The sequence below is a fragment of the Crocodylus porosus genome, unplaced genomic scaffold (assembly GCF_001723895.1).
Source record: "Crocodylus porosus isolate Cpor-Errol unplaced genomic scaffold, CroPor_comp1, whole genome shotgun sequence".
NCBI classification, from domain to species: Eukaryota; Metazoa; Chordata; order Crocodylia; family Crocodylidae; genus Crocodylus; species Crocodylus porosus.
Window position 1 is genome coordinate 81,878,253 of NW_017728943.1, and position 10,946 is coordinate 81,889,198.

The window sequence follows — 10,946 nt, forward strand, 5'->3', positions numbered from 1 at the left end:
CAGTTTTGTTTCTAAAATGCCTATGACTTACCAGACCCATTCTGCTCTAGATAAATGTTTGTGCATTTGATCCAATGTTTTATGGATCACATTTCCATGACATTGAGGTAAGGGAGAAATTCATTCCAGACAGAAAGAAAATGATCAGCCTGTGAACGATGTAAAGAGGACCAGTGGAAAACTCTCCCAATGAGGCCAAAAGATAGCACTTATTGTGAGTGACCCTCAACGCTATTCTCTCTCAGCCTTCCACAAGGATGGGGCCAGCCGAAGCTCCAGGGATGCACAGCCCTTGTGACAGTTTCTTGTACTGGGATGAATTTCCTCTGTAATGAACAGTTTACACTGAAAAGTACTTTGAAGTTCAGAGGAGCCATTTTGGTCCATTATGTAAATGAGTTTTGGGTCATGGTGCTTGCAGGATAAATGCCTCAGGAGGCATGATAAAAACATGTCAGGCAGTAAGGGAAATAGTGCCCCCTGTGAACTTGAATTTTATAGATCACACCTATTTTTAACTTGTACCAGCACAAAAAATAGCTCCAAAGCCATCAAACCTCTGTTTATTTTTCGAATGTGTAGTTCAAAATAGTCAAAAACAATGTTGTTGTTTTTTAAAGAACAAGTTGAGAAAAAAAATACCCAAAGTTGAGGCTGTTTGCTAGAAGCAATTTTAAAATGAGACCATTCTGAAAGCCTGAAAATACGGGTTTATAATTGGAAGTGCCAATGTGATCCTAAGTATAGCAGGCTTTATTACATCTCAACTACCAGGTACTGAGGTGGTATTCCTTGAGCCTGCCATTAGTGATGTCTGTGGAGCAGGGCACACAATTATTTTGTTATGAAAATGCTGGCACAATTTTTCATGATGGAAGGTGCTGGAGCCTTTGATCCCCAGCACTGAGGAGATCTTTTGAAATGTCAGAGTGACTTATGTTTCCATGAAAATCAAGACCTAGCAAAGAGGAGCTGGGGAGGCTAGTCCCAGTTGTGTCTTGTTTCAGTGAAGCAGAGATAGGAGCAAGCTGCCTCAACAAAGCTAGATATACAGTCTCTAATATGGAGAAAGATCAACCAGCAAAGACCTCTAAGATCCAGTTCTTGCTTTTCTTTCAGGCAAGAGACAGGCTTTTTTTCACTTGAGGTTTGTGAGCCTTGTTTTGAAATGAGACCAAGTGACTCAGGACAAAAATAGCCAATGTGAATGAGTTGGGAAGAGGGAAGAAAGAAAATTCCTTGAGTTGACTATTTTAACATGGGCTGCATTTTTTGAGTAGGCGAAAGGACACCAGAATAGAAGGGAGGACTGAGTATCACAGTGTAGAAATACCTCAAGCTGAGCTCAGAAAGGCCAACAGTTTTGAACGTGGGTGCCTAAAGTTAGGAACCTAAATCTGTCTTTGAGGACACAGGCAAGCTCTCTCATTTCTCAGTGGCCTGGAGCATTCATTGCTCCTGCAATAGGCAGTGGGAACTCAGAACCTCCAGAAAAATCAAGTTACTGATTTAAGGAGGAGGTCTTCAAAGGCTCTTGAGAGAGGATTTGGGAACCCAGTTTACTGTGAGGCTCCTTTAGAAGTCCCAGTCATAAGTGCCTAGCTTTGATTAGCTAAATGGGAGGATTTTGGCTAAAGTTTGCCTGTTGTGAAATAAGAGGCAATATGCTTTCCAGCTCATTAAAAGAATCCTGCTTTTCACTCTGATCCATTGAGGTAGAGGCTTGTCAGAGATTTCAGTCAGTACTCAAGCAGCATATAGATGCTGTAACAAAGTGCAGGAGCACTTTTGTGACAGTCAACTCCTAACAAAGCACCAGGGATTGAACCTGGCTTTGTTAGTGCCAGAAGCATGCACTGCTTAAGCCAGAGGTATGAACTACCACTTGAGCTAAAAATCCCGAATTCCACTTAGGGGCTGTAACAACTCCTGTCTTCTCTAAGTGGGGCACAGTGGGGAAGACATGTAACACACATGCCAATAGGTTTTGTGCAAAATTGTACCTTTAAGAGGTCCCGGCATGTGCCATTTGGAACCACATATGGAAGGGCTCATGTATGCAATACTGGTCAGTTACAACTAGGTACTAAATGAAGCAGACCTCAGTAAGACTCATTTCCTCAGAGTGATCACTGAACACCACAAATTACACTTTGTCCCTCCTTATATGATCAGCTTCCCAGTCAGTGACAAAGCCCCTCATTTTAGGCCCCCCATGCCACAATCATCTTCCTGCAGGTACAGGGATCCATCTCAGAGCTGATTATAACATCTTGGCTTTAGCTATTTGCTCTTGCATTACCTACAGTTTGTAATTCAGATTAAATCGTTTGTAATTACCTACATCTTGTAATTTCAGATTAAACAGAAACACCTTTTAAGGGACTGCAGCATTCAAGAAGATGCTTCTCTTTTGCCTAGAGACCTTTTTTATTTTCTCTGCCTATGCACCACTTAGCAGAGCTATTTTACATCTGGAATGCAGCAGGGTCCTGTGGATTCAGGAGCAGGTTATTCTGTACCTCAAAACAGGTGTGACAGAGGAAACATATGAAGGTGATGTAATGAGAGAAAAAAGTCCAAACAGATGACCTGGCACTGACAAACTGCCTTGCTGGTGCAGCCAGAGTGACACTTTGGTTCAGGAAGCCATAACAGTGACCTTTCTCTGTTAGAAATAATGAGAGGATCACCAGGTCTAGTCTCCGTTTCACCTCAGATAACTGTAGTTAAGTCATTGGTGGCAGCAAACTCAGTTCCAGGTCTCCAGGTGCTGTAGGTGCTGCCTCATTCCTCTCTATGGTATCTGTAACTACACAAATGAAATATCTTTATACTCTTTGTCCTTCAAGATAGAGACCTGGCAAACGACCAGCGCGGAGTAGACAAGTACCTACACAATGAACCTTCTAGCTCTCCAAATGCCCCTCTCTCTAGCCTGGGGGCAGGACATTCAGAACTGGGTGTAATAGTCTCTCTGAGTCCTCAGAGAAAGTTTCCTTATAGCGCTTGGAGGCCCCAGCTGACACCAGGGCCCTACTATGCAGGACCCAGTACAAAATTCAGGCTAGCAGATGGTCCCCGCTGGCAAAGAATCTGCAATCTAAATAGAAAACTAAGAGGTACAGCTTTCCCTGTACTACAGAGAGGAGCTGTGGCACTGAAGGGATAAGTGACTTGTCCAAGGTTACTTGCTGAGTCTGTGGCACAACCCACATATAGCACCCAGGCCTCCAGAGTAGTAGTACAGCGCTCAACCAACCTCTCTAAATGTTTGTAGTACACATCTAGTTCTGCCCCCATGAGAAGGATAGAGGTAGAGGAGGGCAGAAACCATTTCAGAGGCTTTTCTTAGGGGCAGATTTGAGACACTCATGCCAAGATAATTCATAATGCTGGCCAAAATAATCTCAGTGTCATGAGGACATATGCCCATGGTGTCTGCGAGGAGGAGAAGTGCTTCATCTCTGGCATTCATCTCTGCTTATGAAATGAGCCTTGTCCTCCCCTCTCAAAAAGGCTCCTGAAACACATATTGTGTCTTAATATTTAAACCTGCCCATAAATCCTGGCAAGTCATCTTGCCACTCACAGAAATATAATCTTTTGCCAGACAAATATCTGCATTCAGAGAGGGTGCCAGGTGGTGACAAACGGGCCAAGCACTATCCTGGGCAGATTTAGGAATAGGAGTCAGAGCTGAAGGGCGTTGCCTCACAGGAGCTGGAATCGGATCAACTCAGAGCAAATGCTGGCGCCACATGTAGAGGCCTGGCTGCAAGTGGCAGAAGTCTGTGGGCACTGGATGCCTCTAACATATTCCAGTGCCCTCAAGACAAGGTAAATTGGTGGTTGAGGCAAAAATCAGTAGTGTGTGCAGTTATCCTGCCTCCACAAAATTCTTGGTAAACCGATTTTTGTTTGTTTGCGTTATATAATTATTTTTCTTCCCACTTTAAAGCACATTTAGCGTGGATGCCAGATCGACAGCATTGGAGAACCAAGAGCTAAATTTATCCCTCAAGCAGATACAGCAGAGTCTGCTATGATGCAAGTTTCCTTCCCTTTCCTTTTTCACTTCCTACTCCTCATCCCTATCCCTGGCTCTCAACTCTGCCCTAAAGGGGCCAGCTCTGGAAGCAAAAAACTGTGGCAATCTTAGTGTTCGTTCCTCTCTTCACATCTTTGCCAGCAATACTAGGCATGGCTAATTGCCTGTTTGAAGAGGGTCCTTATTAATAGAAAGGGAATCAGGTAGACTAAGAGTCTGAGCCGGCTCACATTAAGCTCAGTGGTAAAGTTTCAGCAGTGACACTGCATTTGATTTCGGCTGTCTTTACAACTGGGTCCTAAGTAACAATATTTCTAGGAACATAAGATTTGCTATGCCAAGTCAGCCCAGCAATCCCTCTAGTGGTATCTTGGCCCTGACAGTGGCTGGTAATAGATGCTCAGAGCAGTGGTGCCCAACGTTCTGGCTGTGCAAGCCAAATGAGTGCTGCAGTGTCAGTCCACAGACCAGATCCAGTCTATTGGCCTGATCTGGCATGCCCTGGCCCAGCCCCCATGACAGCCAGATTACACATACAGGATCGTGTCACTTGGCCCATGGGGCTTGGAAATTTGGTGGTGGGGGAGCAGTGGCAGCATTAATAGTCACTGCTTCTCTGCTGCTAAATTTCCAGACCCTGAGGGAACCCCACGGGTCAGATCACACACCTCAGCAAGTCAGATTGGGCCCCTGAGCCAGGGCAATGAACACCCTTGCCTCAGAGGAAGAGGTAAGAACTCTGCAATAGGCGACTATGGGGTGACCTTCCCCCTGGGAAAGTTTCTTTTGACCTCCATTACAGGTTGGCTCCGATGCAAAGAGGGGCGAGTTCCCTACTGAAAGCTCTTTTTTTGCTTGCCTGCTTGTTTCTTCTTAGCTTTTACTATGGCAGTGGTAGAACTGTTACAGCATTCATGTAAGTGTCCAGTAGTGCTTTTTCAATTCTGTGAGGCTCTTGGCCTCACTGACAGTGTGTGGAGGTATGTTCAACAGGCCAGTTATATAAGGTCTTAAAAATATATATTTTGTTCCTTAAAAATGAAAATGACTCTGCCTTTCAGTTTCCTCAAATATCGCATCCTTCTTAAGTTACAAGGAAGCATAAAAATCAGTGCTTCATCAACAGGAATGATTCCTTAACAACAGTTATTCTGTGTTTCTTAGCTGGTTTCTTGTCTGTCTCTCGCCGCATGACTACATAGTTATGGTAAGAGCTTCTTGTGAGGGACTCTGACTATGGCTTTTTCAAAAGTCCATGTAAATCATTCCAAATCAGGCCTACTTTTATTCATTATTTTATTAATATAATCAAGGAATTCTGGTATACTGGTGAGGGAGTTTTCCTTCGCAAATACCCAGAGCCAGCCTTAGGGAAAATGGTGCTCTGGATAAAGTTGTATTTTGGCACCCGATCAAAGTCAGTGGCACTGCTACAGCCAGAGGCAGGCGGGTAGGGGCACAGTCCGGCGGGGAGGCAGAGCAGCATGGTGCGCCACGCAGGCGGGTGGGCATGCACCACTGCTGCTGTACAGGAGCGAGGCAGGCAGACTGGAGCAGGTGCCACCTTGCCCACATGTGCCCAGCCCAGCTCTTCCGGAACAGCAACTGGAGGCTGGGGGTGAGCTGAGCTGGGCACTGCTCTTCCTGCCTGGGGTAAGAATGGCCAGGGAGACAGCGCTGCTGTGAGCACAGGCTTCGTGTGTGTGTGTGTGTGTGTGTGTGTGTGTGTGTGTGTGTGTGTGTTTGGTGCTCCCTGACCATGTCACCCTGGGCATGTGTTTGGCACCCGAATGCCATCTTGGTTGGTCCTCTTCATATGAGGATCACTTAGATGATTAAAAACAGAATTATTTAAACCTCTTTTAAACAATGTACCTTGTCCCACAAGAACATGCACTAGTGTAATTCACAGCATTTCCCCTGCTGTCTTTGCAAAATATAGATAACAGAATTTGCATCTTTCTTAGTTTTCCAGTAAGGTAACTGATTCATAGAACAGGGGCACAGATTCCTGGCTCCTTAATCAGATACCTAACTGAGGTGGTCAAATTTTCAAATATTCCCAGCACCCGACAGCTGCTGTAGAGAACTGAGCTTGTTTGAAAATCTGGGCCAATAGGAAGAGTGGGAACATCATTAACTGTTATACTGAGAAGAAACAGTGATGGTCAGGACAGAAAACTGATCACTGATTGCCTGGCATGGGGAAGAGTTTTCTTTCATTGGCCTGTGAATGAATTATTGAGCTAACTCAGGGTTTTATACCTTCCTACTGACTAGTGCTGGTGGCAGGACACTGAGTACGTAGGCCACTGATGTGTGTCCATCTAAAAGTTCCTGTGCTTCAGTGAAGCTCTTTGTGAAATATTCAGCACACCTTCTCATCAAGTAGACTCACTGGATGGTTTCATAGATTTCATAGACATTAAGGCTGGAAGGGACCTTGGAAGATCATCGAGTCCACCCCCTGTCCCAGGGGCAGGAAGTCAGCAGGGATCACAGGATCCCAGCAAGATAAGCATCCAATTTGCTCTTGAAGGTGTTCAGTGTAGGTGCTTGAACCACCTCCCCCAGATCCTGGTGGGAACGTTTTATATGGAGTTGACTGGTGGCATCTACCTCATTCACAGTCTTAACTCATTTTTACTTCCTGAATGTGGAATGGTGTCCAGCAGCTGAAGAATTAACTTTGCCTTTCACAATTCACTTTTATAGGGATACCTTTCACTTCAAGACTCATTTCCTCCCTGGTTGAACTGGATGAGTGCAGACACCATCTTCTTTTCATCAGCCCTTGGGATTATCCTGGTCTGCTTTTTAGAATCTGACAAATCATATTCTCTGGCCCTTTGCCCCTCTTACATTCAAACCTCCCTACTAGCTCATTTCTTTCTGTGCCCCCTTATGCTTCCCAAGATACATGTTATTATCTTTGTTCTACTCATCAGTACATCTGATTCATTTTCTTTATCTATTCCTTTTGTAAGTCTTCATGATTCTGATGTGGCAGCCTGCTAAAGGGTATTTGTCAGAGACAGAGTGACTTTTTCACAACTCTTGTTGGATGCTGCAAAGGACTCACCAAGGTACTATCAATGTTGGATCTCCTCCAGTCAGGAGAACAAGCAAGTCTTCAATCAATAACCCGAATAAACTCTCTCCCTTAGAAAAAAATGAATGGCTAGAGATAGCTTCTCATTGTTTTGAGGTGTCCCCTAATTATCAAAAAGTATTCTATCCGGTTTGGACAGAATTCTTTATTGAAAAGCCCAGCTGAGCCAAGAGGTAAGACAAAGACCCCATTCAACTCTTGAAAAATGTACATGAAAATTAAATTAACCTCCACTATCCCATATACAGTACCTGTACCAGGGTGACCAAGACTGTTGTAGATGCAGAAACAATAGAATTTTCTTCTGCTTTCAGAGGAATGTGCACTGAGAGTCCACAGTTGACAGGCTTATTCTGTGGGACAGTGGATGTGCCATCTCTTGAATGCTGCATAACACCAAATTCCGCAAACGCTTGCAGTCAAAGATCCTATTGTGCCTTTTGCAAAAATGGTTATTGGCTTCAGCATCTGGGCCAATTCTGACTCACTAAAATTGGGTGAACACACTGGCAGCACTGAATCCCAAGCAACAGAACACCAGCAATGAAAGCATAAGCACTTACCAACTCAGCTAAAGGAGAAAATCCATCTACTGTGGCTAAGTATCAGCTTCTTGCTGAGGCAGAGAATCCCATGCTGAAAGACAATATATCATAGTGGTTTTTATATGTCACATTCCATCCAAGAGGTGGCTGCACATCAGTGTTGGGTGAGGCACTATCTGAATATATATTATTTGCATGGCAGCTCTGCCTAAGAATACAAGTGAGGGATGTGGAGTCCACTGCACTGTACAAACGTCAAATGAAGTCAGCCTTTGCCCCAAAGACCTTACAGTCAGCAAAGCAATCTGGGAACTTTTGGTTTAAAGGCACATTACACAAGTAAAGATTAATTATTAGCAGCTTTTTTCCTTGTGACTGCAGACACACCCACTCTCACACATTCACCAGCAAAATGGTTCTAATTAGTTATTGAACACTGACACGGCATTTCACTAAGAAAATAAAGAGACAACCCCAAATGACTTCAGTCCAGGTGAAGTTACGTTAAGGGAATGGCTTGAATTAGTCAAGCAAATTCAGAGTTAACACTAAGTATTTGGGCTGACAATCAGATTCATTATGTGGCTTTCTCCCCTGGTGTTGGCCAGGCTCTTGCCTTCCACTCTCTTTCTTGGCTGAGGAATATGAGGGTGCTTCATCTTTTCTTTCTTCTTGATGTCAGCTGGGCTCCCTCCTCAAACATGTGTATGTGCACATGCACACAATTGGCTCTTATGAGCAGGATCCAACCACCAGCTACCTGCACTCCCACTTAGACACAAGTGAGAGTGAGAGCAGGCAAAATTCACACCTGTGCTCATTGGAGGCTGGCTGCCGCCTTAGCAGGCAACCCCTGTGGGGGCTTGTGTAACCTTCAGGAGAGGGAAGCCAACAGGTAAAGGGGGTTTAAGAGGAACACAAGTGAGTTTGCTACTGACAGCTATCAGCCTCCCACTTCGGCCCAACCCCTACTCATCTGCCATTCTGGGATCTAATCCACATTTTCAGAACTGCATAGTACTATGTGCTAATAACTGAGCTCTCCCCCGCCCCTTGCATTCCTTTGGTTGTCTGATGGACCCACGTCTAAGTTTGATGAAGCAAGGAAGAGAGCCCAGAGCCAAGAGACTTATATTTTTTCTTTCCTGCATGGGATCCACACTTTTTTCACTTTCACACTTTATCATGCTAAGTGCAGAAAGGTGGTGGGAAGGAGGCAGGGTTGCCTCATACTCTACATCAGGGGCCTCTTTCTCTTTGTTCTCAATGTTCTGCTTCTCACCAAGAGTGCCGTCTACCATGTCCTCATTGACCCCATCTCCTGTATTCACCTTTGTTGCAAAACTTGATACAGTGATCACCCAGCTGTCATGATGCCAGCTATTGTACTGGGTGGTGGAAAGAGAGGATTAATACTATTGCACTAGTGCTTCAGTACCCAAAGCAGGGATTAGACTCCCATCATATAAGGCATTACACAAACAAATGACACAAAGACAGTACCAGCCCTAGAAAGCTCACAATCTAGGATTCAGACAGGTGAGTAAACAGACAAGTGAGGCAGAGAGAGGCAGGAAGGCCAAACAGCAGTGGAAACAAATGTATTTGCATGAGTTTAGAAGCAATGGCCTCAGCCAGGCCAAGCTGGACAGTCAAACAGATCAAAGGTCATCCAGAACCTAGCAACCCACAAGGCAACAGCAGTTTTATTTCAGCCAATTTCTGTAGCCAACAGCACACAAGGGATCCTTGTGTCAACTCTCACATTTGGCCATCTTTGACTCTCTGGCATGAATGGCTACATGCCTGTTAATAGCTAGGTCCATAAACTGAGCCTATGGCACAGTTCCAGAGCCTGCCTATGAAGCTGTACCAGGACACTTTAATCACTCTGCCTCCATACCCCTCTAGAGCAGAGCCAACCAGGAATTACTCCTATTCATTTTTTTATCTTTCTAGCTGCAGGCACTGTTTCTCTCATGATTACATGGTTTGGAGTTCTTTTAGATTATACAGTATTCCCAGCAACCCCTCAGTCTTGGCATTATCAGTCAGCTACAGCCTGATTTTTAAACCTACTTGGGTTGCCTATCTGTGGGTGCATCTACACGTGCATTTAAGTATGATTAAATTAAATGCCCATTAAGCTAATGTGCATTAAATGATCTTTTTGGCAGGTCTCTACATGTGTACAGACTTGGGACAAAAGTTAGTGCACTTGGCACTAAAATTAGTCCCAAGACCCTTTGGCCCTGCCATGTGCTCCTGTGGCTACCAGGTGGAGCTCCAGCCTCCGGCTACATGGCTGCCAGCACTTGGTAGCCACGTTGAAGTCAGAGCTAGCTGCCAGCACCTGGCAGCCATCTAGAAAACTCTGATCCCCGGCCAGCCCCTTACCTGCCCAGGAGCCACATGCCCAGTGCAGCGGTAGCATACAGCAGCTCCCTCCTTGCCCACTCTATCTCCCTGCACCAGGGTTGCTCCAGCCGCTGCCCCTGCCAGTGGTGGCCAAAACCCACCTGCTCCAGTCTGGCCCCTGCCAGTGATAACTAGCGCCCAGGACTCCTGCTGGCCATGGTGCTAGCCCTGCTGGCTTCAGCAGAACTCCCCCTGCCCAGGCCCCAGGGCAGCTGTGCACCTACCAGCAGGGGCCAGGGTACTGGCTGTGGGAGTCCCTGCCTGACCCTTACCTCCTGCACTCCCCACTCCAGCCCACTTGCCCCACTACTAACACACCTTCTACCCCCGACCACCCCCAGCACCACTCTCAGGACATGTGCATCGTTGAAACAAAAAACATTTCTTAACAACCACAACCCTCTCCTTCCTTCCCTCTCAACCAACAGAACCCCTCCACCACCCTCCCCACACACCAACAATAAAACCCCCACTTACAAGTGGGAAACTATATACAAGGGGAAAACTATATACAATATTTTGTCTTCAAGCCCAGATTGCGGGGAGGGTGTAATCGGGGACGGGGGTGGCTAGGGAGAAGGTGCCCAGTACCCCAAACCCTGGATGTTTGCTGGGGTTGGGCTCAGGCCAGCCCCCTAGTGACAGGGCAGATAGTGCCAGGTCACATCTACATGTACATTAATGTGCATTAACTACTCTTGCCTAAATTTGATGCCTAAATCATGCCTTTGTAGGGTGTAGTGCAAAAACAGCCACCACTGCAATGCAGCTGATTATGGCACCACAATCGGCATGGTGGTAGCCTACACTGTCCCAGGTG

At 45.7% G+C, this 10,946-nt stretch overlaps 1 long non-coding RNA gene across 1 annotated transcript; it reads right to left on the reverse strand.

Annotated features, from left to right (window-relative positions):
* Positions 1-546: 546 nt before the first annotated feature.
* LOC109319859 lies at positions 547-7,977 on the reverse strand. Its single transcript, XR_002103648.1, has 2 exons — positions 7,727-7,977; positions 547-2,812 (listed from the first exon to the last, which is right to left on the reverse strand). It is a non-coding gene; the product is annotated as an uncharacterized LOC109319859 (long non-coding RNA).
* Positions 7,978-10,946: the final 2,969 nt, after the last annotated feature.